At 42.1% G+C, this 24329-nt stretch overlaps 1 protein-coding gene across 13 annotated transcripts in view; it reads right to left on the reverse strand.

The window, feature by feature from the left end:
* Positions 1-24329, reverse strand: part of foxp2 (forkhead box P2) — a 906820-nt gene that overhangs the window by 578999 nt on the left and 303492 nt on the right. For 11 of the 13 annotated variants that reach the window (XM_070900364.1, XM_070900362.1, XM_070900365.1 and 8 more), the window contains one exon: positions 12552-12624. The exons of the other annotated variants lie outside the window; for them this stretch is intronic. The gene's annotated coding sequence lies outside the window, so the exon portion shown is untranslated. The remainder of the gene's footprint in view (positions 1-12551; positions 12625-24329) is intronic. 13 annotated transcript variants of the gene reach the window in all.

The raw sequence follows: 24329 nt of genomic DNA on the forward strand, positions 1-24329 counted from the left end.
GACATTTTGGCAGCAGAGGAGGAGGAAAGATCTGCAACTGAAGATGCACCATCATTCACTTTTACATTTACAAGAAATAGCTTAAAAATTTACAATCCGCGAGCTTTAGATAGTGACTTAGATGGTGAGCCCGCATCAAGGATTCGCTGCAGACGTCAGAGATGGAGACTTCCAGGGCCCAGCTTTCAAACGATAAGTCTCAGGTGAGTAACAAGAATGGTCAAGAGCAGTGGATTGACAGGGGCTACGTAACATGTTGGAGAGTGTGGAGGAGCTTACTTCTAATTTGTGTGTGGCTCTTATGCATGACATCAAGTCACTGCAGTTCACCCTGGAGCATAAGCTCAACTCTATGCAGACTGCAGTTGGACCTGCTGTCCAGAACTCTCTGGCACCAGTGGTAGCATCTCTCAGGGATGCACATACTGAGGTCATGCAGGGTGTGTGCTCCACCATTCCCTGCAGCTTATTCAGCTTGCAGAAAAGCATCGAAAAGGGCTTCCAATACATCACAGCACTCCTACAGTCTGTTCTCTCAATCAGTGGGAGGTTTGAGGTGCTAATCCATGCGAGATTCAATGGCATCATTGCAGAGCTTCCCCCTCACTCCCACAACTCCCCAGTGCCACAAAATCAGTAAAGTCAGACTGCCCTAGCAGCAATCAAGGCACCACAGTCTGACGTCCAAGCTCCTTGAGGTCACGAGCCAGTGACTAGAAGGAGTGGGAGCTGAGGGAAAGCGAAGCAAGATATAAAGAGTGGCAGGAGAGGAGGCCCAAGACCAGAAGGAGCAGGAGCTGAGCGAGATCTAAAGTGCGATGGCAGAGGAGGCCGAGACCAAGAGTGGGAGCTGAGACCAGCCCAAACTCAGGCAGTTAGTGAAAGAATGACATCAGAATCAGCGCAGAGAAGGAGTGGCAGAACCCGAGGGAACTCAGATCAGGATTGAGAATAAGTATTGAGTATTTATGGCATCTGAACAATTAGTTCCAGAATCGGAGAGCCCGGAGGTGAAGGAGCGCGACTGTTCAGGAAAGAGGTAAAAAAACCACCTCACGTGACGTCAGCACAGGGAAAGGAGCTGATTGGTGAGCAGCTGGTTAGTGTATTTTTTTTCTTTAGATCAGATCAGGGACAAGTCTTAAGGTTATTTCTGGTAAGTTTAGATAGTCGTCTAATAAATAGAGGCATTTACATTTTTTTTTCCAGTGTTTTAGTGCTTAGTGTAAGTTAGTCTGTACAAAAAGAGATAAAAACTTATAGCTAACTAGAAAGTAGATATAAATAATGTAAATAATCTAGATTATGGTATGGCAGAGCTGGTTGTGTGTCTGGACATCTAAGAGATCACCTCTGCAGTAAATGTCTTTGTGTCTTTGTCACAAATCTCTCCGGCTCAGTAAATTGAGCTGGAGTGCGAGTTGGAAACACTCTGACACATAAGGGAGGGGGAGCAGTATCTGGAGAGTTATCTCCAGACCTTCGTCACGTCTCATAGAGATGCAGTTTCAGAATGGGGTTGGTGTGACCGATAGTGCGTAGAGTAAGGGGAACCAGATGAGAAAGAGAACGAGGATCCGCAGAAACTGATCCTATTCAACAGGTATAATGTACTTGCTAAATGTGAGGATCGGACAGCCAGAATGTGGACTGCGGCACCTTGGAGCAGGAGGGTATCAAAAGCTGGGGGGAAGGAGGAGGGGAAGCATAATATGATAGTTGTAGGTGATTCAATAATTGGGCGACAGATAGCATGCTTTGTAAGCGGGATCGAGACTCCCACATGGTATGTTGCCTACATGGTGCCAGGTGAGGGACATCTCAAATCAGCTTGAAAGGATATTGGAGAGGGAGGGGAAGGATCCAGTCATTGTGGTCCATGTTGGGAGCAACAACATAGGGAAGAGTAGACAAGAGGTTCTGTTTGGAGAGTACCAGGAACTAGGACCTAAATTAAAAAAACAAGACCTCAAGGGATATAATCTCTGAATTGTTACCTGAGCCATGTACAAATTGGCGTAGGGATGAGCAAATTGGGGAGGTGAATACATGGTCGAAGGAGTGGTGTGGGAAAAAGGGGTTGCATTTTATGGGACACTGGCACCAGTATTCGGACAAGGAACTGCACCGTTGGTACAGGCTCCACCTGAACCTGGCTGAGACAAGGGTCCTTGCGGAAAGGATAAACAAGGACTTTAAACTAGTAAATGTGGGTAGGTGGGGAGGGGGGAGGGCTCAGGTGGAAAATGTTGTATAAATAATAGTTCAAAAACAAACAAAAGGAAGAAAGTAGAGTAACAGTCAGAAAGTATGCTTTAGGCACTGGGGAAACTAAAAATTGTAAAGTGATTAAACCAGGAGAGAGAAATAAGAAACATGTGAGTAAAACATTAGAGCTGAAGGACAGGTTAGGGTGTGTGGCCCAAATAAGCATTTTTATACAAAGGCATGGAGTCCAAGGAGCAAATTGAATGTACTGCAGGCACAAATTCAACTTGGAGGGTATGACATGGTAGCCATTACTGAAACATGGCTGCAGGATGGTCAGGACTGGAAATGAAATATACCAGGTAATAAGGTCTCCAGGAAAGATGGGAAAAATGGTAGAAGGGGTGAGCGTAGCCTTAGTGATTAAGGATGAAATCACTTCAATGATAAGAGAGGATATAACGTGAGGTAAGCAGGCAGTGGAGACTTTATGGATAGAATTAAGAAATAGGAAAGGATTCAAGACTGTAGTGGGAGTTGTATATAGGGCCCGTGGTAGCAGTTGTATAATGCTAGATTGTATAAATGCAGAGATTAGACAAGCGTGTAATAAAGGCGGAGTGGTTTTAATGGGGGATTTTAACTTTCATATAAATTGGGATAAACAGACTAGCACATACCAGAAAGGTAGTGAATTTCTTGAGTGTGTCCATAGTTTTCTGAAACAATATGTCCTCGAACCAGCAAGGGGGCATACCATATTAGATTTAGTTATGAATAATATTTAATGAAGACTCTAATGGTGTGTAAACATTTATCTAATAGCGATAATAATGTGATCGAGTTTAATGTAATGATTGAAAGGGAGAAATGCAAAACAGCTACTAAGATTCTAGATTTAAATAAGGCCGACTTCAATAGGATGAGGCATAGACAGTCCACGGAAAACTGGGAAAATCTGTTAATGGGTAAAATGAGAGAAGATTAGTGGGAAGTGTTCAAAAAATAATTAATGAGATACAGAACCAGATTATATTCCTAAGGGGCAATAGTTCCACCTACCAAAAAAGCAGCCATGGACGACTAAAGAGGTAAGAGACAACATAACATTTTTAAAAGGCATATTAAAAAAAAGCAGATCCTGGCAAATAGGAAAGATACAAAGCACAGCAAAGGGACAAAACAGATAGTAAGCTATAAAAAGGGAGTATGAAAAGAAACTTGAAAGGGATATCAAAATCAACAAAAAATGTATTTATATTAGGAAAAAAAGGGTGGCCAGGAACAATGTTGACCCCTTGAAAACTGATAACAGTGATAGTCAATGAAAATAAGGAAATGGCTTTACAGTAGAGGAAGAGGATAGCATGCTGGAATTTTTCAAGGAAACTAATATTGAATCAGGGACAGGGACTCGCCAATAAACGTAAGCACAGTAATAATGAAGAAAATAATGGCACTAAAGAGAGACAAATCACTCGGAACAGATGGTTTCCATCCCAGGGTTTTAAAGGCAGTAGGTTAGAACATTGCAGATGCCCGAACTATAATCTACCAAAGTTCTCTGGACTCAGGAGCCATTCCTTTGGATTGGAAATTTGCGCATGTCACTGTGCTATTTAAGATCGGGGAGAGAAGGAAACCAGGGGATTTTGGTCCAGTTAGCCCAACATCTGTTGTTGGAAAATTACTGGAGTCTATAATTAAGGATAGGATAACTGGACCCCCCATATTCTTGCGGGCGGGACTCGCGGCAAAACGCTGGCTGCAGGCTGGTCTCTCCCCGACGGTAAGTCTGAAGAACCTGAAAAAAAGTTAAGTGAATATTTTTTTAAATTTTAAACAGCGACTTACCAGCATGGGGTCCCCTGAAGGTTTTCGGATAGTTTTTGTACTTTTTATTGGTGGTTTTCTTTTCAGGTCTTCGACCCTCCGTGGGCCCGACTCCATCATCAGCGGCACTTGGGCTGCAAGCGCCTCTGCCGCTGAGAATAAGACCTCCTGCCCGCTGCTGCTCAGATTGGCGGCGTATGTCGTCCATTTGCCGCCCGCCGAACTTCGAGGGATCTCGGCCATGAATATCCCGCCCAAAGTACCGTCCGGTACCTCGGCGGCCATTGGGTGAGCGGGGGCCTTGATGAAAATCGGCTCCTCTGTGTCCGAGCCAATATTCTAACCCCTTCACTGCACTTGTGGTCGACTTATGTTGGGAAAATGTACCACTTCATGCCCCTTCGACAACTGGTTCTCAGTTTCTGCAGACTGTCTATTGAAAAGGTAAATGAATAACCAGGAAAAAGAATAAGGATCAATTATTCAAAAATTTGGAGTCAGAAATGAATAGCATCTATGTGAATGTACAAAACATTCAAAACAAAATTGGAAAGTTAGTAGCATTAATAACTATAAAGAAATATGAGAGACACCTGTAGTAGGTATTGGACAAATAATGTCGACTTGGACAAATCTGGGAACTTTGTATTCCAGATTATAACATTTTAAGGAAAAGATATGAAGGAAAAAAGGAGATAGATTGGGACTATTAGTAAAAAATCTTCAACTCTAGAATTCAATTATTATTTTAGAGGATTGCCTTAAGACACAATAAAAAGGGAAATGTTACAAGTCCTGGTGTGCATTACAGATCACGAAACAGTGAAACATAGAAGTGGAGGTCTACACAATGCTCAGAGAAGAATATATTGGATGATTTGAAGTATTCCAAAATACAATGCACATGATCCACTCTGGAATACTTTTCAGTATGCATCTGACTGCTTTCTAGATCAGTATGTTTGTAGCCCAACAAGAAAAGATATATTGCTTAAGTTAGTTCCAGGAAATGAAGTAGGCAAATAATTGATATCAGACATCTAATGGGGGTGTATATCCGGGAACCCTGACTCCCTCAGCCAACCAACTACTTTGTGTGTGCACGCAGGTGAAGAGGCACCTCCCACCCAGACCGGACAACATGTCCGATCAAAAATGGGGAAAATATGACAGAAATGGGTCTCACCAACAATTACAAGCTTCCAATTTGTGTTTTACTGCCAACTGATCCTAACTTACTGCAAAAAAATACAGATTTGGGGGACTATGAATCTTAATATAGTACATTACCAGCCAATCTCCTGTGAAGCTGTAGAATTTGAGTGAATCAAGATAGAGAGGGGTTGAGGAAGGAAAGAATGCAGGAGGAGGGAGAGAGTTGGTAAGTTTTGGGATTCAGAAGAATTCGCCATTGACATCCCATTTCTGCAGGTCATTCAGGCATCTTTGGAGCTTTTCTGATACGAATTCCAAGCTTGTGGAAAATACTCAAATGGCAATGTCACTGGCAAACTGTGAAAAAACCCTAGACCTCGGCTGTCACAGCCAGCCTTTGAGAGCCTCACTAAGACCATATTTGGCGATGTCATAATCTCCTGGGGCTTTCGTTTGAATGCTCCTTAACAGTAATTGGCTGACCAGGGCAATTGCATGGCTTTTTGGTGTATTATCTTCTCCCTTACTTGCAGTGACTCTGCTCAGAGTTTCAAAGAGTTCTGCATTGTGTACAGAAGTAAATGTCCACTTCTTTTTCTCAGCTACTGTTAAATTCCTTGTGATTTGGTTGGGTGTGGACAATGTAGATGTGATCTTTAAAGTATCCTGATGTTTTTGACTCTGTTTCTACACTGTTGTTCAGAGAATGTAGTGTTTGTATGTTCTTGCACTGGCTCTGGCCCATCGATCTGATGTCAGAATCATTATCTTACTGTTGTTCAATCCTTCTGCAATAAAGATTCCACTGCTTTTCAGCATCAGCTATTGCCATTTTTATATTGTTGACTCCAAGTATGTTTGAGGATAGTCCCTCCTGAGTCTTTTTGTAATGGAATCTTGGTGGTTGCAGTTGAGCAGAGAGGTCCAGCGTGCACAGGTCTGGCAGATTGTCACTCCCCCAAATACTTTCCCAATCCTTACGCCTGAGCACTTGCTGGCCACAACTGGTTTTATAATGGGGAAGTCAAGTACATAATGGAAGTTAAAGCTTCTGCTGTGATAAGTGGGTTCAGGGGGCTTTCAAGATGCTGTAGCCCAGATTCTCAGTTATGTCCAGTAGCTCTCTGACTACATTGATGGACAGTCTTCTACAAAAGAGGTGCTTTGCATCAATGTCTCCCAGGATCAGCGTGTTGGTTCTCAATCAGAGAGTGTTTTTATGCTGGAGAAGTCCCTGCTGGACAGTAGGCAGACAATATCGAATTATGCTCCTCGTCCCAGATAAACTTTGGCTGCTATGCACTTCAGTCCACAAGCAGCACCAAATACATTGATTTTGCTGTATTCCAGGCGATGCTGAATGAGCAGAACTTGTCCCCTCCTTTCCTGTCCGATCGAACAATGCTGTATTTCAATAGGCCAAATCAGTCTTTGCTGGAGAGCTCAAAAGAGATGAAATAGAAAGAAATTGTATTTCACAAACAAGCTGTTCGAAAACATTTTACAGCCAATTAAGTACTTTTGAAGTGTCATCACTGCTGTTAATGTAGGAAATGCAACAGCTAACTTGAGCACAGCAAGGTTCCACAAAGAGAAATGAGATAATGACCAGATAATCGGTTTTGGTGATGTTGATTGAGCAATAAATATTGGCCAGGACAATGATGAAGAACTCCCTGCTCTTCTTCGAAATAGTGACAGGGGATCTTTTACGTCAACCAGAAAGGGCAGTCGGCCTCAGTTTCACATCTTATCCGAGAGATGGCACCTCCGATAACACAGCACTGCCTCAGTGTTACAATGACGTGTCAGCCTTGATTTTGTGCTCAAGTCCCTAGAGTGAATCCTCAACCTCCTGACTCAAAGCTGAGTGTGTTACCACTGAGCCACAGCCAACACCAATACTGAAGCCATGAGAACACTGTTTTTCTGTACAGTTTGTTTCCAGCCTCATTCGTCAGCCTTGTTGTTACTAGTAGTGCTGGTCTCTATACTTTCAGAAGATGCTACAATTAGTCCCTTTGCTACAGCCACCTTTGCACAAGTTTGCTTTTCACATCTCTTGCTGGCTAAATTTGCTCTCTGGATGTTTACGGCTTCCTTGAAGTGAGGACACTCAAAAGTTGGTGGATCCTCCAGAGTCGATGCAGGTTGTTTCATGCTTTGGCTGAGGGGCCTTGCCACACTGTGCATATTTTGTGCTGTTTTTTGTAATCTGCTGTTCTATGGTCAACCCTGGAACTTGAAACACTGAATAACCATGGCTGGAATGTACTCCTCCATTTTTAATGAAAGAACTAAAAAGTTAAGCCACCTTCAATCAGTTTCTGGGACTCATCAGGTTTCTCAAAGGTCACTCTGATGTGGCTCATTATTCTATTCAGCCTTTGAACTTTTCAACCTCCAGAACAGCCTTCAATTTTTCCACTGGTGTTTCATTGATGTCCTTAAGTATCAGCTATGGCTCAGTGGGTAGTACATTCACCTCTGGGTCAGAAGATTGTGGGTTCAAGTCCCACACCAGGGCCATAAAAAAAAAAATCTAGGTTGACACTCCAGTGCAGTGCTGCAATGTCGGAGGTGCCGTCTGCTCTCTCAGGTGAACATAAAAGATCCCATGGCACTATTTCTTAGAAGAGCAGGGGAGTTATCCCTGGTGTCTTGGCCAATATTTATCCCTCAATCAACATAGCAAAACGAAACAGATTTATCTGATCACTATCATATTGCTGTTTGTGGGAGCTTGCTGTGTGCAAATTGGGCGCCGCGTTTCCCACATTACAATAGTGATTACAGCTAATGAAATACTTTTGGAATGTAAAGTGCTTCGAGATGTCCAGTGGTCGTGAAAGGTGCTATATAAATGCAAGTCTTTCTTTAATGACCATTTGTTGAATGGTCTTTGACTGTTCATCTTGGTAGGTTGTAATATAGCGGTTCAGCAAATGAGTCTTCTGGACACAATTTTAAAAGGTATGTCTTGATGCTAGCACACTGCATCAGGATGCCCTCTCAGGGTATGTGACGTATCCTTACTATTTGTACATTGGTTTGTACCTCGGGACATCCTTGGTCATTACTACCTTGTTGTGAACTGATGAATTAAACCTCTCAATAATGACAGGGGTTGCAGTTTCTGATGTCATGATGCACCTGCTGGAGGCCTGGTTGCTGGTTTCCTGGAGTTACGTCACTCCTTTTCATCTTTGCACTAACCTTTAGCTTTCGTTTTGCATTTCTATGACTTACTTCCATTTCAGCTGCTTCAATATGCAGCAGATTCTCCTTGCTTTTTTGCTCTACTTTGCTCTGGTCTTAGCTGCAGCTTTTGTCTTTGCCTGTGACATTGTTCTCGGCTATCAGTCAATCAAACCAGTTGAACTAGTTGGATCTCTATTGGATTTGCAAATCTAATTCATCTCAGTTTTTCCACCAGGTTGGAGGTACTAAGTATCACCCAATCATTTATAATGTGGAACTGGAGAGTGTCATATCAGTCAGATTGATTCGAGGAGAGGAACTGGAACTTCATGGAACTAATGAGATTGATTGGAGGATGGGAATGAAGAGTGTTAGAACCAACCAGATTAGTTAGTCAGTAGTACTGGAGCATGTCAAAACTAATCCGTTGGAGGGTAGGGCTGCAACTTATTCGAACCAATCACTCAGATTTTTCCTACTGTTGGTTTAGGCAGAATCTTTTCGACAATCATGTTTGCAGATGTGTTTATTTAGTGTTTGCCCTTAAAGAAACTAAGAGGGTGAAATTGGTCTTCGGCAGTAGCGCAAAACAAGCGATAACAAATTAGCAGTCCGTTTTATACCATGCTCAATTTTCTTCTACATTGACTTCAATAGAAAAAATAATTGCAGCTGGGAGTAAAATAGGCTGCTGATTTGTGATTACCCATTGCCTGCTATCACCAAAGACTGATTTCAACCCCTAAGAATTCAACTGCCATATATAAACTTTCTGGGGTATGCCTGGCTATTGACTTATGTGAAGATTTAGATTTTTAAACTTCTTGAAATAAGTAGATGTTCCCTCATGAATATATTAACTACATTTGAGTATTTGCTAGAGTTGGCAATAAAATACGGTGTGAGGTTGAGTGATGGTGAATTTAACTAAATTTTAAAAGTTGCACTGAGATTCGCATGTTCACTGCGTTATGCCACGATGATGTGTGAAGCAGACCTTCAGTCTGTTTAGTATGCAAATTGTAGCACCCATTATATTTTGTAACTCTGAAAACTATTCTTCTTGTTTAGATAGTTGGAGATCCTTTTGTTACTGTGCAGTAGCCAGGAAACATCCATGTTAGAACATTCAATCAGCAACCACGGGGAAATGTGAGGAATGACATTAATAATCGATAAAAGTTTAATAGATTGAAAACTCCAGACTGGAGACAGTCAGGTCCACCTGAAAACACAAAATTCAGCTCCCTGTGCCTGTTATTGGAAACCACATCTTTGTGCCCTTTAAACAAATGCAGCATGTGTTCTTTTTGTACTAGAAATAAAAATGATCAGTAATATGGGCAGGATAGCAAATGGATGCCTAATGCATTTGAATGCCATTCTCTATCCACTATTTCAACAGAAGCAATAACCCTAGGTTAAAGCATTAGCCCAGCAGTTACTGTTGTTTTTTTTATCATCAACAGTAATTTCTAGCCTCATAAGTTTTAAAAAACAGAAAATATTTCAAATGCACAGCAGTTTGATCAACATTTAGGGCTCAAAATTGGCCAAGAGTTGCTCCGTTTTTTTTTAAATCAACTTGATTTTTCTGGAGTATCTTAAAAATCCCCATTTTGTACATTCAATTTGCGCCAGTGTAAGTGAGTTAGTTACGATTTTTTTTAGTTTAGTTTTTCTCAAAAGAGGACGTTACTAGCCAACTATGCCAGTTTTGGCCACTTTGGCCAGCTAATAGTTACTCCAAATCTACTTACGCCAGCATATGTGGCCACTTCAGAAAACCCTTGCGGAGAGTTAAGAAATCAGCGCAGGTAAGTACATCAGAGACCAGCAGAACTTAATGACTTGACTAAAGAATGGGAATAGGATCAAACAGCTATACAGGACATCATATGACAAACTTCTCAAAGTTAATTTACTATACAACAGATGCATTCATGGAAGCTTAAACTACAAAAATAAAAGAAGTAAAAGATAGTTGAATTACATTGCCCTAATCTCTCAACTAATTTAAACAACTATTTGTTTGCAATGATTATACTCGGCCAAAATTGAGCCCATATGATCTAAATAAAGTCTATTCTCTCAGTGTTCCTCCATGACTTATGTTCTTCTTTCACAATAGCACCAGGTGAATAGGCTTGACAAATGGACACCACTATTCACACGAGACAAAACATATTTACATAATTTTTTCAAAATATCCAAAAGTCCAGGAAAATGACAAGCCATTAAGAAAGTTCAAAAATAGCTACAGTGCATAAAATTTCAAACCTGAGGCCGATCGCACCGGGAGGCCACTCGGCCAGGGATAGGGACGGGCATCAGGTCCCACACACAGCCGCTGCAGCACGCACACAGAGAGGCTGGGGGCAAGGAGCTACTGCACATGCGCGGACACTCCACTGCGCATGTGCAGATGTCCCGGCACTGTTTTCAGCACAGGACGCTAGCTCCGCCCCTGACCCGACTGACCAGGCTGCGCGAAGAATGAGGAGAGGCTGGACAGCAGCCAAAGTGGGGAGCGATTTTTTTTCGGCGTACTTATCAATGGAGAAAAGTGGTGCATCTCCGTTAAGTGCGCCGAAAAAAGGGGTGGGCCAAATTTGAGCCCATTAAGAGGAAAAGACTGGGTTAATGTTTGTATGTGGTCCATCAGCAGATTTTGTATTAACTTGCCATTATCCTTTCTGAAACTACTTAAGATTGTTTATTTAAAATAATTAAATTAGCATACCTTCAAGTCTCTGGCTGCCTTGGGGTCAAGGACAGGGATACATAGTGAGCCAGATTTCTTTTATGAATGTGGAATGCACTGCTAAGTGAGGTTACTGTAGGTGTGCACTATAAAAAGGTTTCAATTCATGAATTAACATGCATGTGGGAAATTTTAGGAGTTAGCTATCCCAACCCAAAGTCTTGCTCAACTTGAGGGCAAATTGGATAATCGTGCAGAAATCAGCACGTTTGGTTTGAGGCCCTCACTATTTTATAGGCAAAATTAATAACTGGAAAATTAAAACTGCAACTTTTCCAATCTGCCCTCCCATTGAGTGAATCTCTGTGCCAGAAGTTCAAACTCATATAATTTACCCACTCTCTCTGGGGTTAGATTCTTAGTGACAAGAGATGAACCATATAAAGCTGTATTAAAGTCCATACAAATTGTATTTGCATATTTAATGTATCTGTAACTCTTCCTGGATAAATGCCAGATTTGTACCACATAAATCGCAACAAAAAAATCTACATTTTCGGAGGCGGGTGGGGACAATTCCAACATTCCCTTAAAAAAATCTTCTAAATTGAATGCTTGGAAATTCTTTGGTAATTTGTAGCCCCACCAATGCTGTGCTGTGCACTTTTGCATACTTTAGGATTGTTCCCTGCAATAAATTCTGCCCCTTAAGTTCTGTCTTCCCATATCATAAGGCATAGATGTAGAGCTGTTTTTGAGCTATCAGATTTTTTTTTTAAAACGGGTTTCTTGGTTATCCATTAAATGTTTTCCCAAATGAAATTAGGAACAGAGAATCTGGGCAAACATGAATTCCACCACTTTGTGCTGCAGTACACCAACACAATAATGTGCTGCAACACTAGATGGCAAGAGTTAACCCCTGAATTCTGTTAAATTAAATTTTCATAATTATGGAATGTTTCTTCTGTGCAGGTTCTAACTAACTCAGCAGACTGTTGATGTTAACTCCTCAAAATGTAATGTAATAAAACAAAAGTAATCAAAATTAGACTGAGAGAAGCTCTGTATTGCAAGGTATATGATTGAATGATAAAGGTAACCGAAGAGAATGAGCAGCACACTTCCAACCAAAATGTTAGCAGTTTGAATCCCGAGTTCCTGATATTTCAATGCCTTTTTCTAACTGGGTTAGCTTTTGATGGGTTAATATGAATGGCAATCATGGAGTCATCCATGAGTCAGATCATCTTGCCCTCTCAACTGAGATTGTGAGTGACATGCAAGAGAAGAAAATAATAAATCCATCACATCTGATCTGTGGGAGAAAGTTTGGTTCAAATAAAGTCAACTTCTATCTAAACATAATTTTCAGCTGTACATTTAATTTTCATATTTACTTAGAACTCTCTCTTTCTCAACTCCCACCACCTCAAAAAAAAGCTTTTACCTCGAGCAGTTTTCCCAGACAACTGTAGTCTGATGCGATGTTTGTCTTCAGCAATACTTAGCTGTCAGGATTCCTGGCAGTGTAATAAGAAATCAATTGTCACTTTCTGACAGTTTAAAAGTCTCCATGTTGAAAGAACACAACTGCTGCTGTTGAAACATTTCAAAACACATACTCCTTTCACCTCCCCAAACAAATAGCAGACTGAACTTCAAATGCATTGCAAGACTATTAGGTAATCCTTTCTTTGTTTGGATTCAGTAGGGTTCAGTGACAAACATTCATCTGCCTTTCTATATTCAGCCTTGTTCTTTTACTGTACAAAACTCTTAAAAATTTAAAAATGTAACTAGAATACCAAATCCATAAAAACCCTCAAACATGACATTTATTTGTAGCAAATTGCATGATTTCATTTTTACAATGCTCAAAATAATTTTTATGTATTTTTGAAATATTTGGAAACCAAAACCACTGCAGCAGACAATGATTTTAAAACTTTACGGTTTTTAGACAAGGATTAGAATCAATTTAACTAAACTGGATATGTTTTGACAAGATTGAGAAACTTCTATGCTTAGTATATGATTTACAATTTCACTAACAAAGGTTCTCTACTGTGGTTCGAGTTGCGAGGATTATACTGCTGCAGAATTAAACTTCTTCCCCACTTTGTTTCCTTGGCCTGTAGTGTTGAATGCCAATTTTCCAGTACAGGACCTGAGCTCCACATTGATCTGGAGTGTCTGAAGTTGAGAATAGATATAAAATTGGATGGTGTAGTACTTTTCTTCCCCAAACTGATGCACCAAGAATTTCCTCAAGGGTTCTCTCGATCAATCATCATAACTTAGATGGAAGTTTAGTGGACACCCATTTATGCCCCGCAAAAGGGGTTTCCGCTGGGCTTCATCATAATTAACCGGTTGATCAGGAGAACGCCAAGGAAATTCCCAGGGACAGTTACTATGGATAAGTTGCAAAGTACTCAGGTTAATTCACTTTTAACCTTATTTTTGAAAATCCAAACTTAAAGTCCAGAACAGATCGAAGGGAAAACCCTTCAAAAGCACAGGAGGCCGTCATTCGGCCTATCGTGCCTGTGCTGGCTCTTTGAAAGAGCGATCAAATTAGCCCCATTCCCCTATCCCTGCAACTTTTTAACCTTCAAGTACTTATCCAATTCCTTTTTGAAAGTTATTATTGAATCTGTTTCCACCATCCTTTCAGGCACAGCATTCCAGATCATGCACCTATTTTCTATGTTTCTATGTTTCTATATTACAACTCGCTGTGTAAAAACATATCTCTTCATCTCACCTCTGGTTCTTTTGCCAATTACCTTAAATCTATGTCCTCTGATTACTGACCCTTCCGCTACTGGATACAATTTCTCCTTATTTACTCTATCAAAACCCTTCATGATTTTGAAGGCTTCTATTAAATCTCCCCTTAACCTTCTCTGCTCTAAGGAGAACAATCCCAACTTCTCTAGTTTCTTCACGTGGCAACCCTGGTACCCTTCTTGTAAAACTCCTCTGCACCATCTCCAAGATTTTGACATCCTTCCTAAAGTGTGATGCCCAGAATTGGACACAATACTCCAGGCTAAGGCCTAACCGGTACCTTATAAAGGTTTAAGTATAACTTCCCTGCTTTTGTACTCTATGCCTCAGTTTATAAAGCCAAGGATCCCGCATACTTCTTTAACACCCGTCTTAACTTATACTGCTACCTTCAAAGATTTGTGTCCATGCACCCCCAGCTCTCTCTGTTTCTGCACCACCTTTTAAATTGAACCATTTAGTTTCTATTGCCTCTCCTCATTCTTCCTATAAAATGCATCACTTCACACCTTGCTGTGTTAAATTTCATTTGCTACATGTTTCACCAATCTGTTTATGTTCTCCTGAAGTCTGTTACTATCCTCCTCAATATTTACTACATTTCTGAGTTTGGTTTCATCTGCAAACTTTGAAATTATGCCCTCTATACCCAAGTCCACATCATCAAAAAGTGCAGTAGTCCTAAGATCAACTTCTGGGGGACACCACTGTAAACTTCCCTCCAGTCTGAAAAACAACCATTCACCATTACTCTCTGCTTTCTATCCCTTAGCAAATTTTGTAACTACACAGCCACTGTCCCTTTAGTCCCATTTTGCATAAATCAATTATGTGGTACTTTATCAAATGCCTTTTGAAATTCCATATACAAAGCGTCAACTGCACTATCCTCATCAACCCTCCATTACTATCCATTAACTAACAATGTCAATCAACTACTGTGATGTATTTCAGGACTACTTCACTGTAAGCCAAAAGAAAGTCACAAATAGAATATTGTGTGCTCTAATGGCCACTTTTCCTTCAGACTGGCAGAGCAGGCTTGAGGGGCCAAATGGCTCACTGCTGCTCTTATATCTTATGTTTACATAAGGCCCCTCAAGCCTGCTTCGCCATTCAATAAGATAATGGCTGATCTGATCATGGACTCGGCTCCACTTTCCTGCCCGCTCCCCATAATCCCTTATCCCCTTATCATTTAAGAAACTGTCTCTTTCTGTCTTAAATTTATTTAATGTCCCAGCTTCCACAGCTCTCTGAGGCAGTGAATTCCACAGATTTACAACCCTCTGAGAGAAGAAATTTCTCCTCATCTCAGTTTTAAATGGGCGGCCCCTTATTCTAAGATAATGCCCTCTAGTTCTAGTCTCCCCCATCAGTGGAAACATCCTCTCTGCATCCACCATGTCAAGCCCCCTCATAATCTGATACGTTTCGATAAGATCACCTCTCATCTGAATTCCAATGAGTAGACGCTTAACCTACTCAACCTTTCCTCATAAGTCAACCCCCTTATTTCCGGAATCAACCTAGTGAATCTTCTCTGAACTGTCTCCAAAGCAAGTATATCCTTTCATAAATATGGAAACCAAAACTGCACGCAGTATTCCAAGTGTGGCCTCACCAATACCCTGTATAGCTGTAGCAAGACTTCCCTGCTTTTATACTCCATCCCCTTTGCAATAAAAGCCAAGATTCCATTGGCCTTCCTGAACACTTGCTGTACCTGCGTACTATCCTTTTGTGTTTCATGCACAAGTACCCCCAGGTCCCGCTGTACTGCAGCACTTTGCAATCTTTCTCCATTTAAATAATAACTTGCTCTTTGATTTTTTTTTCTGCCGAAGTACATAACCTCACACTTTCCAACATTATACTCCATCTGCCAAATTTTTGCCCACTCACTTAGCTTGTCTGTCCTTTTGCAGAATTTGTGTATCCTCACACATTGCTTTTCCTCCCATCTTTGTATCGTCAGCAAACTTGTCTACATTACTCAGTCCCTTCTTTCAAGTCGTTAATATAGATTGTAAATAGTTGGGGTCCCAGCACTTATCCCTGCGGCACCCCACTAGTTACTGGTTGCCAACCAGAGAATGAAGCATTTTCCCGACCCTCTGTTTTCTGTTAGTTAACCACTCCTCTATCCATGCCAATATTTTACCCCCAACCCCGTGAACGTTTATCTTGTGCAGTAACCTTTTATGTGGCACCTTGTCAAATGCTTTCTGGAAGTCCCTTAGCAACCCTTTTGTTATTTAATCACTCCTGCCTACCACCCTATCACATAACTTTCCTTTTGTTCTTTCCTCCCCTCGCCCTTTCTCTGTGTCTGTACTTGCTTTAAACCTGTTACATCTCCAACCTTTTACAATTCTGCCGAAAGGTCATCAATCAAAAACGTTAACTATGTTTCTCTCTCCATAGATGCTGCCTAACCTGAATATTTCCAACTTTTTCTGTTTTTATTTCAGATTTCCAGCATCCACAGTATCTTGCTTTTGCCCATGTAATATGTTGTAATTAAACAAGTAACTCTGTTATTCATTTGTTTCAGCAACATAATTAAGTTTACATAAATGGCTATCTTACTCACTTCTGGCATACATTATGTAATGATTAAAATAGATTTTATGAGCACGAGGCACATGCAAAATGTACACATAAATGCTCTCTTTGTACATGTTTTTCAACTTTTAGAGTTTATGTACTAGAAAAGTTATTTTCAGGAGTGTTTACCATTTCTTGGAATTTTGTAGGCATTTGATCACGCAAGTGAGATCCCTATAATAGTGGTCCTCTTTCAATGACAATGCTCTTTAACAAAATGGACTTATCTTTATTAATCAAAGTAAACACTATTACAAGGCTCTGACTTGCATTATGAAAACACAATAGGAGATAATATGTGAATCCAGTAGGGAGTCTGGGTGGAATGATAGAGATAAACAATCAAATGGGCAGAAGATAGGGAGCCTTTGCAGATGGCTCCTAAAATATCTCAATCTGGTTTGGCTTCAAAATGTCTATAGCAGTCTCCTCTACTATTGCTCCAGATTCAAATATCTTCCTGCTGAGCTTTAAATGTAACTTGCAGACTTATTTCCAGCCTCCAGCACAATTCCTCAACTCCTCTTCAGATACCCCACCCTTTCTTAAATTACACAAATCTCTGGAAAATAATTACTTGTACCTTCTTGTCATCATTTTAAAATAATTCAATTAAAGGGAAAGTTAAAAAGTGAAAGGGGAATAATAATGGAAGAAATGTAAAAGCAAAATGTTATAAGCAAGAAATGGAGCAGTTTAAAGAATTCCGAATAATACATTCACTAACTTGCATTGAAAGAGATGTTTTTAAAATATCTTAAATTTTAAAAAGGAAGAGCAGAAGAAACTCAGTGTACAGATTCATAGGTGTCAGTGCAAGTGCATAAGCCCATAAAAAGGCAAATGATAGAGGCATAGGGCCAAAGCTTGGTGGCCTTACCACCCGCTGCCACCAAGCTTTTTCAGCTATCTCCCCACGGTGCCAGTTTCCACTACACCTCCCGCCAACGGGGGGAACCCACTGAGAACCGTCTGCTGACGGCCGCTAGCACGCAAGGCATGTTAGTGTCCTCCCGCCTGCCGAGCTGCCAGATTCTTCCGGGCGGGAATCGGCAGCAGCAGGGGGAAGGACCGCTGCGTGGAGGCAAGTCTAACCCCAACGGTAAGTATGAAGACCTGCAAAAAAAGGTTAGTAAACTTCTTTTATTTTTTTTTCAGCGATTTGTGTGGATGGGGTCCCCTGAAGGTTTTCCAGGGGGAGAGCGGGGTTTGTGTAAATTTTTATTTTTATGTGCTCCCCCCTCCCTGGGCCCAACCTGAATCCTTGGCAGCACTTTGACGGGGATTGCATTTGCTGCCGAGATTGGGAGCTCCCGCCCGCTGCTGCCAAGATTCACGGCATAAGTCCCTTTTTTGCCACCGGGCGGTATTTCAAGGACTTTATTTTTACAAGGCTCCCACCCAAAGTATCGTCAGGTATCTCGGCGGTCCTTTGGCCGGCACTTAGCTTCCACCAAGTTCAGGCCTATAGAATACAAAAGTACTACGGAAAGAATATAAAAGCAAAGGAAATGATGCAGCATAGATTCACTATGATCTTGCATGGGATTTGGGATTAAAGTTACGAAGAAAGACTTGAGAAGTTAAGGTTTTTTTCATTAGAGCTGAGATTAAGTGTTGACCTGACAGAAGTATTCAAGGCTTATCAAGAGCTATGATAAGGTAAATAGCGATAGATTGTTTCCCCTGGTCAGCTAATTCGTAACAAGAATGGCACACATTTAAGACAACTTAGACAAAGAGTGGTTAAGAACATGGAATTCTCTGCCACAAGTCATTGCTAAAACGTAATACACAGCCTACATTTCCCACTGTAGTAGGGTTCCCACCAGAAATGCCCTAGGGCAAGACTTCCACATGCTGGTCTCCCTCTGACCTGATCCCAGCAGATCACACTCATTCGCATGTTCATGTCGGGCTGCCAGCAGTATTTTCACTGCTGCCAGTTTGCTAACCTCAACTTACAGGGAGGTATGGACAGCAGTGCCAGCTACAAGAAACAAATCCCCCCCCCCCCCCCCCCGTAAACCTGGAAATCCATCGGAGCTGCTCGCGCTCTGTCGACATTATTAACCTGAAGTGCAAAGGAAACCGAGCTTATGCGCGTAAATGCGGTTTCCGCCTCACTTGCGACAAAGTAATGCACAGGAGCAGCTCCAAGGAATTTCCAGGCCCTATTTTTTATTTAAAACTCCCACTTTGCATAATGCAATTGATTAACCTGCACAAGTTTACAAATCCCCATTCTGATGCCTTGGCAACGTTGGGTACCAGAAGCATAATAAATTTCTCGATGCTCAGCATTGCTAAGGTGCAGTGAAGTGAAATATATTAGATGACATAATCATGTCATTAACTCATTATTTGAATACACTAGTTCATACTTGGGTGTGCATATTTAGCATCCACTGCCCCTTCTGGAAGAAAATGGCAGAAGTAGTAGCGGAGGCCAGCACACCAGCTGAACAGCTCCCTGCCTCATTACCTGCTCCACACTGTCGGAAACCACCTCAACAATGGATGCTGAACAAAAAGGTAAATCTGGATCCATACCTTTATTTTAAACTAGAGAATTTGATCATTACTTGAAAAAGAGGAATATTGAAGATTATGAGGAGTCAGCAGGAGCTGAGAATTAGACTGAGAAGCTCAAGTTCAGAAAAACAATGGTGCAGTCTTGATGGACCTGTTTCTGTCTTGCAACATTTTATTATTCGATAATAAAAAATATTGCGGTACCCAAGGGGGATGGGAATGTCCACAAGCCGGTCTGGCTGAAGATTGCAGTTTATTGTTATGCTTTAATTCTGCTCCTTCGCTGGTAGGCTCATATTCAATTGCTCCTCTGGGAGCAACTGCCATTAGAATAGTGCATAATGGGGCCTCTATACAACCCTGTACAAAATGTCCGCCTGTTTTTTGGAGGTATATGGACCACTGACCATTACAGAACATAGCCCAGGAGCACCCAGAACGCAAACACCAGTGACGTTGGAGCAGAGGGGACGCGGGCAGATGAAGCTCGCATTCCCCTCTGTCTCCGAAGGTCATCGCGACAGCGAGTAAAGGTCAGAAAACCAGGTGCAAACTGCAGATCAATAGGATTGCTATACTAGTAATTCTAAAAGTAAAGTATGGCAAGATAAATCACTTAATAAAGGGGAAAGAATACAAGAAATAGCACAATGAAAAAGTCATATATATTAAACAAACAGAATAAAACCATTTGAATTTTGATAGTGCATGGCAATTGCAAAATACATTCCAATTATTTGGGAAGTTTATATTGCATCAATATACATCCATGTGCATACGTACCTAAACAGAGATTGAGAGAGTCAATGTCAAAACCCAAAAATTTCACATTATTTTTTGATGGTTTTTAATAATTGTATAATCAGGGCAAATACTAAGTTTGACTAGAAAACTTAGGGGGCAGACATAATAGTGTGGTGTGGGGAGGGTTATATATATTGGCATAAACCTCTGTTTAATGTTGAGGTTTGAGGAAAGGAAAGTAAGGCACAATAATCATCAAATGAGGATTGAAAACCAATCTGACCTATCCAATAAATTAAGCTGTTAATCAATGTCATATATGTATGCTTGGGTTTACTAGCCACCAGGTGGCACCACTGTTGGAGGTCAATGAGCTGTGCGTACGTGTGTGCAGCCAAGGTATAAAAGGCCAGCCATCGTGTAATGTAATCACTTTGGGCCCTAATAAAGCAGAGCCAGGTTTGTACCTGTTCGGAGTTTACAGTATTCAGTCTATTGGTTTATTGCATACCTAACATTTGGCGACGAGGTAACAAAAACTTTCGCATGCAAAAATGAGCACAATTGGAATTCTGGAGCGATTCGTGGAGGGAGAAGATTGGGCACACTTCGTAGCCCACTTGAACCAGTACTTCATGGCCAACAAAATGGAGGAAGAGGCAGGCGCTTTTTGGCGCCGGGCGGTCCTCCTCACGGTTTGCGGTCCGAAAATCTATGGACTCAAAGAATCTCCTCTCGCCCTTAAGTCCAATGGACAAGGACTATGAAACATTGTGTGCTCTGGTACGTAACCATCTCAAACCAGATGAAGGCATCATCATCTCAAGATATCAATTGTATATGCATGTTCGTTCTGAGGGCCAGGATGCGGCGGAATTCATTGCCGACCTAAGACTTCTAGCTGGACCGTGTAAGTTCGAAACTGTGTTGGCAGACAGGCTGTGGGACTTCTTTGTAATCAGCATCTACCACAAGGTGATCCTATGGAAGCTACTGGCGGCGGAGACGCTGGATTTGAGCAAGGCCATCACGATTGCCCAATCATGCATGATGACGGACAAAAGCTTAAAGCAGATCATTGAAAAATCGGAATTCGGCAAGTACTGTAAACAAGACAGTATCATCGCTTGGCAGAGCTGCATTTGGCAGGGCCTACCCGACTGTGTACACGAAACCTGTGGCTGCGCAAAGTCCGCCAACGGGAATGAATCCGATATCACCGTGTTGGCGTTGTGGGGGAAATCATCGGCATCATCAGTGTCAGTTTAAATAATATATTTGTAAAGACTGTTCGAGAGTGGGGCATCTCCAGCGCATGTGTCCGCAACTGAGCAAGTGTGCTGCGACACACCACGTGGAGGATGATGACCAGTCGAGTGCGGGTCCAGATATGCAATCCGAGATACCAGAGGAGGAAGTGTATGGATTGTATTCGTTCATTACAAAGAGCCAACCGATAATGATTAATGTAAAACTTAATTGTGTGCCGGTATCGATGGAATTGGAAACGAGTGCGAGTCAATCAATAATGAGCCAGAGGATATTCAACAGGCTGTGGGATACTAAGGCTGTGAGGCCTAAGCTGAGTCCAGTCAATGCCAAGTTGCGTACGTACACGAAAAAACTCAACGGTGATTGGCAGTGCAGTAATCAAGATGTCGTATGATGGTGCGGTTCACGATTTACCGTTATGGATTGTTCCAGGCAATGGTCCAATGCTGTTCGGCAGGAACTGGTTAGAAAAACTCAAATGGAACTGGAATGAGATCAAACCTTTGTCGTTGAAGGAAGATACTCCTTGTGCTCAAGTGCTGAGCAAGTTCCACTCGCTGTTTGAACCAGGCATCGGGAGCCAAGGTGCAGATCCACGTGGACTCGGATGCAAGACCTGTCCTCATAAAGCTTGGGCGGTTCCGTACTGATGAGGGAGAAGGTTGAAATTGAACTGGACTGACTCCAGCATGAAGGGATCATATCACCGGTCGAATTTAACAAATGGGCCAGCCCCACTGTTCCAGTGTTGAAAAGTGAAAAGTGATGGCACTGTCAGGATTTGTGGAGACTACAAGGTTACGATCAACTAAGTTTCGAACTTAAGGATCAATACCCATTACTGAAGGCTGATGACCTGTTTGCAACGCTAGCCGGGGGGGAAGTCGTTCACTAAACTGGATCTGACATCGGCCTACATGACACAGCAGCTGGTCGACATGTCAAAGAAACTTACGTGCATCAAACTCATAAAGGACTGTTTATTTACAACAGGTGCCCTTTTGGAATTCGCTCGGCTGCCGCCATATTTCAGAGAAACATGGAGAGTCTACTGAAGTCCGTCCCCAGAACTGTCATGTTCCAAGATGACATACTGGTCACAGGTCGTGACTCCGCCGAACATCTGAACAACCTGGAAGAGGTTCTACATCGTCTGGACAAAGTGGGACTCAGATTGAAACGCTCGAAGTGCGTCTTCATGGCACCGGAAGTCGAATTCCTGGGGAGGAAAATTGCTGCTGACGGTATCAGGCCAAGGATTTACCTAGATTAAGCACCTTATTACAGCCACTGCACATGCTGCTAAGAAAAGACGACATCTGGGTTTAGGGTGTGTCTGAAGATATGAGCTTTTGGGAAAGCTACTAATCTGCTTTGCTACAAGCTGCTGGTACATTATTATCCGTGTAAGCGTCTAGTATTGGTCTGTGATGCTTCGTCATATGGAGTTGGTTGCGTGCTCCAACAAGCTAATGAGTCAGGCAAATTACAACCTATTGCATATGCTTCAAAAAGTTTGTCAAAGATGGAAAGAGCCGACATCATCATAGAGAAAGAAGCACTATCCTGCGTGTATGGGGTTAGAAAGATGCATCAGTACCGGTTTGGTCTTCGGTTTGAACTGGAAACAGATCACAAACCACTCATTTCATTGTTTTCGAAAAACAAAGGTATCAATACCAATGCATCGTCCCGCATCCAGAGGTGGGCGCTGACATTATCTGCCTATGATTATATCATTCGCCATAGACCTGGCACTGAGAATCGTGCCGATGCACTGAGTCGTCTGCTGTTGCCCACACCGGAGGTGCAAATGCCACAACTGGCAGACCTACTGTTAGTCATGGATGCTTTTGAAAGTGAAGGAACCCCTGTCACGGCCCAACAAGTTAAGACCTGGATCAGCCAGGACCCGATATTATCGGTTGTGAAATGTTGTGTCCTTAGTGGTGATTGGTTTGCCATACCCAAGCAAATGTGTGAGGAGACCAAACCTTACATCCGTCGCAAAGACGAACTATCCATTCAATCAGATTGTATACTATGGGGTAATCGTGTTGTTATGCCCGAGAAAGGCAGAGAGAAATTTGTGGGAGATCTACATAGCACGCATCCCAGTATTGTCATGATGAAAGCCATTGCCAGGTCTCATGTATGGTGGCCTGGAATTGACTCTGATCTGGAATCATCTGTGCAACACTTGCATACAGCTTAGTAAAGCACCAGCGGAATCACCGCTGCGTCTGAGGTCGTGGCCATCTAAAATAAACTATGGTCCAGGATCCACATCGACTTTACATGTCCCTTCTTGGGAAAAAGGTTCTTAGTTGTGGTGGATGCTTATTCCAAGTGGATAGAGTGTACAATCATGTCATCCAGCATATCCACAGCTACCATTGAGAGCCTTCGTGTCATGTTTGCTACGCATGGTCTGCCTGACATCGTTGTAAGCGATGACGGATCTTGCTTCACCAGTATGGAGTTTCAAGAGTTTATGAAACTCAATGGTATCCAACATGTGTGGTCAGCACCATTCAAACCCTCATCCAATGGACAAGTAGAGCGTGCAGTCCAAACTATCAAGCAGAGTATAAAATATGTAACTCAAAGTTCAATGCTGTTATGTATGGAGAAAGAGTCAGACTGAAGCTTGTGAGCTGAAAGTAAAGTGTGACCGTAGTTATTGCAGGTCTCCAGAGTGCTTCTCCAACCTGTGAGGCCTCCTTATAAATCTGTGCTCCCAAGGGATTATGGGATGACTTGGGACTTCAGGGGATGAGCCCTCTGGTGGCTGTACAGAGTATATACACATTTTTACATAAATAACAACATTCCCCAAAGTCAATATTGTAACGATTTACAATGTGAGTCAATCTGGAGCCCTTCTTGCCCTGGTTGATCGTCTCGGTGTGAAAGCTGGCATTGGTGAGTCAACTGTTGGGCCCTCACTGGGCTGCTGTGCAGCTGGCCTTGCTGGGCTGCCTGCTGTGTGGTGGGCCCTGCTGGGCTGCTGTCGATGAAGGGTTCTGCTTCGTGGTCAACCATGGTGCTGGTTGCCACTGGTGTGTATGTTGTGGGGTCAAAGAAGGTAGGGTCTAAAGTGGGTTGCTCAGGATAGTCCGTGAATCTGAGTCTGATTTGGTCCAAGTGTTTCTGGTGAATGAGTCCGTTTGAAAGTTTGACCCGAAACACCCTGCTCCCCTCTTTGGCCACGACAGTGCCGGGAAGTACTTTGGACCTTGTCCATAATTCAATACAAATACAGAATCAT

Source organism: Pristiophorus japonicus, chromosome 15, assembly GCF_044704955.1.
Source record: "Pristiophorus japonicus isolate sPriJap1 chromosome 15, sPriJap1.hap1, whole genome shotgun sequence".
Classification (NCBI taxonomy): domain Eukaryota; kingdom Metazoa; phylum Chordata; class Chondrichthyes; family Pristiophoridae; genus Pristiophorus; species Pristiophorus japonicus.